The 6,025-nt window shown below is 30.5% G+C and overlaps 1 non-coding gene across 1 annotated transcript; it reads right to left on the reverse strand.

The window, feature by feature from the left end:
- Positions 1 to 2,872: 2,872 nt before the first annotated feature.
- LOC131002053 (small nucleolar RNA R71) lies at positions 2,873 to 2,979 on the reverse strand. The gene has a single exon (XR_009094134.1). It is a non-coding gene; the product is annotated as a small nucleolar RNA R71 (small nucleolar RNA).
- Between the last annotated feature and the right edge of the window lie 3,046 nt (positions 2,980 to 6,025).

Here is a 6,025-nt window from a genome sequence, read left to right on the forward strand (position 1 = left end):
TACGCTTACTTTGAATGATTAGTCTTGATAGATAAAAATAAAAGTTAATTTCTTGTTTATTTTAATAGATTGAAACTTTGGGATATTCCGAGGCATATGATTATTTCTACATTCAAGCTACTTTTACTTGATTCTTATCATATGAAAATGAAGAGATTGGAGCAATCTTACATTGATGATAAAAATACTCAATCATGCATCTTATCAATCATGCGAAGTAAACGATGGGTGCACATAAAAGTGTTTCTCTTAAATAAATAAATAAATAAATAAAAAGAGTGGAAATAAATAAATATAAAGCTGAAGGAGCAGGGTGGGAATACAAAAGAGAGTGGTGAATGATGAGATGGCGTTGTCACGTGAATTGGTTTGGACAGGTAACAAGTCATTTCCCGGCCAGGGTGGCCTAATTTAATTATTATATTTTATTTTATTCCAAGTCTCATTTTTCCATAACAAGGAAATGCAAACAAAAATGTTTAACAAAGCATTTTATCAATTTTAGAGGAGAGAGAAGGAGTATCGTATAAGATTTTATAAAAATAATTATTCTATTATACATTTTAATAGGATAGTATATTATTAAAATCTACATGTGATCATTATTGTACGAACATTCGCATAAAATAAATACAAACTTGTATGTTAGAACAGAACAACGAATTTGTATACGTAGAATTCAAGATTGTATTAAAAAAAAAAAAAAACAATTGCGTAAAATCCCTAGCTATTGCGTAAAATCCCTAGCTATTTAAATAGTGTAAAACTTGACAACAAAGGAAAGAAAAGACAATGTCAACGACCAAATTGAATTTACTATCTACTAGGAAACTCAATTGCCAAATAAGAAAGGTAATCAAATAACTACGAAGATAATAAGAAAGTAGTTCTCAAGTCTTTAACACCTTATTATTGTTTCCCTCAAAAAAAAAAAAAAAAAAACACATTGTTTTGTCAAAAAAAATACCTTATTATTGTTCGATTATTTGACATTAATTTATTGTATGCCCTTCAACTTTAAAATTAATCGTGATTATCTGTAATAAATTCCACCTTTATTAGCAAGAATAATTGAATTAGTTGGTAGCTTTCAATGTGAATCGTTCGTAAGTTTGCTTTGTCAGAATGAATTACTACGTATTATAAAGAAGATTTTTTTATGTAGGGATAGTTGCTTCAAAATTATTACTTCCTCCATCCACGAAAGAACATCCTAGGAGGAAGTGACACGGATCTTAAGAAAAATATTATTGAGTGTATCGAAAATAATGAAAAACTATTTTAATTAGTATTGAGAGTTGTGAAAATGTGAAAAGTAAGAGTAATGAGATATTTATAAGTGGTATGGTATAGTCCAAAAATAGGTAGAAAGTTATTTTATGGACGTTTCAAAAAAGAAAAATAAGAAGTTCTTTTGTGGACGGTAGAGTATATAGTAATACAATTTGAGATTCATCTTATCTCCTTAATTCATGATCTTACGTAGATAAATGAAAAAAATTTATTTTATTTTTCTGCAATTCTATATATTTTTTTAATACTGGTATATTATTTCATTTCTATATTTTCAATAATAATTCTCTCTTCCAACATGGAAATTTTATATAAATGATAGAACTTTCTTTCATTGTTCTCTTCTCTTTTTTATTATTATTTTTGCTCATTCATTTTTAAATGATAGTCCTATTTAAGTAAAAGAATATTATTATACAGATTTGATATGCAAAGTACTAATTACCGAGTATCTATTATTACTGTTTATCCAGTAATATTCGAATTTTGTTAACACAATTAGATATATTATAAATGGCTTGAGTAATTAGTGGGTATTACTATACAGGTTTGGATGGGAACAAAATGTAAAGTTATTTTTTAACTCGGATTTGAAGTAGGTACGAGCATATAAATTATAAAACGAGCTCTAACATTAACCGATATGCATACATAAAATTTTCTCTATTTTTTAATATTTTGTTATTTAGTCTATTGTTTCAACTTAAAACACTTAAGTTGACTCGCAAGAGAACGAGATCAATTATAACGTAGTAAGCTAACCCAAGTCGATTCTTAAGGAAAGCTAAACAGGGAGACAACTTGTATTATACACAAAGAAAAAAGAAAACTGTTACAGATCTCTCACATATCACAAACTCAAAACTAAATCTACTGCTAAATGAAAGGTAAATACATAAACATCCTAAGCTTTAATCCTAACATTAAGCAGAGAACAATAAGGAAATAAGAATTAAAACATAAATATGTTCACACTAATTATAATACCTAAATTTAGAATTAAAAGAACCCTAAGTAATTCATTCACAGGAAATGCAGAAAGTAAATGCATAATTATATAAAATCATAATTATGTTAATGACAAGCATAATGAAATACTTTACTAAAGGAGAAATCACAATTCCAACAGAGAATTCACGGAGCTCACAGAAATAGGGAAAAGCACTTACAACGTCTTGAAAATAAAATACATGACAATAAGAATTCAAAAGCAATGATCTTCAATTTCAATCCAATAAAGTCTTCTCCAAGTTCAATGACACAATAAAATTCATATTCTTCAAAATGTGAATTGTCCCCTTTTTTCAGTCACTTCTCTTTTAATTAAAACCGAGTAACTGCAATACGAGGGGCGTCGACTGCGGCCGCAGGCGAAGGAAGGCCGCAATTTCTAGAGTTATGCGGCACTTTTAAGATGAATGGAGTTCCTAATGACACCATCCGCCTTCGTCTCTTCCCATTCTCTATTCGGGACTAGATGGAATTGTGGTATCATACTCTGCAGCTGGGAGCTACTCCAACATGGGAGGATGTGGCACATCAATTCCTACACAAGTTTCATCCTTTCGTTCTCACTCTAAAGCTTAAGATGAAGATTCTCCAGTTCCAGCAATATGATGGAGAAACACTAGCAGAGACGTGGGAGCGATTTTAAGATAAGCTCAAGAAATGCCCTAGTCGTGATTTTGATGAAGGTACACAAGCAGTAATATTCTACAATGCTTGTGGAAAGCGCACCAAGATGTTCATGGATACAGCTGCAGTTGTAGGTGGTTCGTTGCTGAAAAATAGAAGTTTAGAGGCCATGAAGATCATTGATAGTATAGCTACCACAAGTTATCAATGGCCAGCATAGAGTCATGTTGAAAAAGGTGGCTGCTACATCAAGCTCAGATCCTATGGCTATGTTTGCTACTAAAATGGTAATGTTGATCTCTAAGATTGACGCCTTAACTACTATGAAGTCGGATCTGGCTGTGGAGAACCCGACTGTTATGAAGTACGTCAATTTTGTTAACAACATGAACTTTGGGAATTTCCAACAGGATCAGCAAGGTGGGTTTCAATAAGAAAACCAAGGGAATTATGAAGGTGGATAGCAATTCTATCATGGAAATCATCCACACCCAAATATGTCCTATAGGAATCCCAACAATGCACTCTAGGCTCCACCAGGCTTCTCTGTTACCAATAGAGTTATCAATGAGGAGAATAAGCCAAATTTGGAGGAGTTGTTGTTGAAGTACATCTCCAACTTAGATGAACAAATAAAGAAGCTTGAGTCTACTACTGCTGCTTTGAGGATTCCGATGAAGATGTTTGAGTCCTAATTGGACCAAACGACCAATGCTATGAACAATCTACATCAGTAGGGGCAAATTCCCAAGCAACACTGTGGTGAACCCGAATGAATAGTGTATGACCATTGAGTTGAGAAGTGGGGTTGCATATGCAGGACTGAGGATGCCAAAAGTTGAGCATGGCAACATCAATAAAGAAGGCATCCAAGAATCTCACAAAATGGAGCAATGAGCTCAAAAGAAAAAAATAAGGAGGTTCGACGAGTTCCACCTCCATAGTGTCTTCCTATGTCATTCCCTCAAAGTCACAAGAAGGAGAGGGTGAAAGAGCGTTATCGAAATATTTGGAGATATTTCGAAAGGTGCAGATAAATATTCCTTTGGTGGAGGCTTTACGGGAGATATCTAAGTATGCTAAGTTCCTTGATAATATTATCTCACGCAAGAAGAAATTGGGGGATTTTGAGACTATCAACCTCAACGAAGAGTGTAGTGTCATTCTACAACGGAAGATTCATGTGAAGATCAAGGATCCTGGTAGCTTTAATTTAGCTTGCGTGTTTGGAGGCCAACACTCTGGGTGTGCACTGTGTGATCTTGGTGTCAGCATCAACCTGATGCCATTGTCGATTTTTAAGAAGTTGACGATTGGGGAGATGAAGCCTATATTTATTGTGTTGCAGATGGCGAATAGATCGATCACTTAACCACTCGGAGTTGTGGAAGATGTGCTCATGAAAGTGGGTAATTTTATCTTCCTAGTTGACTTTGTAGTGTTGGATATAAAGAATGACAAGAACATTCTGTTAATTTTGGGACGCCCATTCTTGGTTTATAACATGATCTTATAATTTGACCAGAAAATAGTCCAATTTGCAATTTAATCGCAATTATAACATGACCTTATAATTTAGTATAATAATATCAAAATTTAATATTAAATATTTTTAATTTTCTTTTCATCTCACAATATACTATATATATACATCTATATTTATGACATATATAGTTCAAAAAATTTACGTTTCACATTTATTTCATATATGTAAATAATATATAATATTACTTACTTTTTAACATAGTTCCTATTATATATGTATCTAAATTATTTATTGGTTCTAATATTTTTATAATTTCATAATTTAAATAGATAAATACTTATTATATATGTAATATATTAATAGAATATACAAATCAAATATATATATATATATATATATATATGTGTGTGTGTGTGTGTGTGTGTGTGTTTGTGATGAAGATAGAATCGTATATTATATATTTAATTATTGATTTGTCTTGTTGGTCAAGTTATTTTGTTTCCATTTAGATGTTTAGGGTTTTATTATAAATAAGAGTTTTATTTATGTTTTATGGGAGTCGAATTGAGAGTTAAAATGTAGAGGGTGAGATTGTTCCCTTTTCGCGGTGTTCTTCCGGTATTCATGAGTGAATCAACAGATTAACCCTTATGGTACGTATTCCGGTATACAATGATTATCAACGGAGTTCGTATATTTATCAGTATCAAATATATTTCACATTTCTACCTGCATCAATTTGTATGTTGAAAATGTTGATATATATATGTATATATATATATATATATGGTGTGGTTCTAGAGAGAACTACATTATTTGTGAGAACGTGAGAACCATCAAATCTAATGCATCCACTGTAAAAATTAATGCAATCGCTATTAAAATTAAGGGTTAATTGCCCATAAAATACTGAACTTTCATCTAATTCTGGTTTTGCACACAAACTTTGAACTGTGGCGTGATAATTACTAAACTTTTGATTTTATCTGATTTTGCTACTAATACAAATTCCGGCCAAATACCAAGCTAATATAATATGGTGTGTCAGTTTTGACGTGGCGTATTTATTCTTGTGTGACAATTAGTTGGCATGATAATATTTTTTTATTTAATTTCTTATCAATAAAAAAAGAACACAAAGCAAATAACTCAAATTGTCAATAATTTAATATATCAAATCAAATAATAGTATTTTTTAATTGAATTAATTAATTAAATTAATTCAATAATAGTAAGGGGATTCTTCGAATTTAGGTGTGTCAGCCAAAGAACATTTTAATTATCAATAATTTAATATATAAAAAAATTATTTAGCAAAGTAATAAAGTTTATTAAATTTTCATTAACTAAAGAATTTTTTTATATAAACTATACATATTTATACTATTTGAATGACTTCTATTTTATATATTGGAGTAATCAGTTGTGTAATAGTGAACTAGAAAAAAATTGATTTAAACTTGAGAATTAAAAAAATACTATTATTTGATTTGATATATTAAGTTATTGACAATTTGGGTTATTTGCATTGTGTTCTTTTTTTATATTAATAAGAAATTAACAATAGATATGTCGAGTCAAATATTGACATGTCATATTAGCCTGATATTT

Source organism: Salvia miltiorrhiza, chromosome 8, assembly GCF_028751815.1.
Source record: "Salvia miltiorrhiza cultivar Shanhuang (shh) chromosome 8, IMPLAD_Smil_shh, whole genome shotgun sequence".
In the NCBI taxonomy this organism is placed as follows: Eukaryota; Viridiplantae; Streptophyta; class Magnoliopsida; order Lamiales; family Lamiaceae; genus Salvia; species Salvia miltiorrhiza.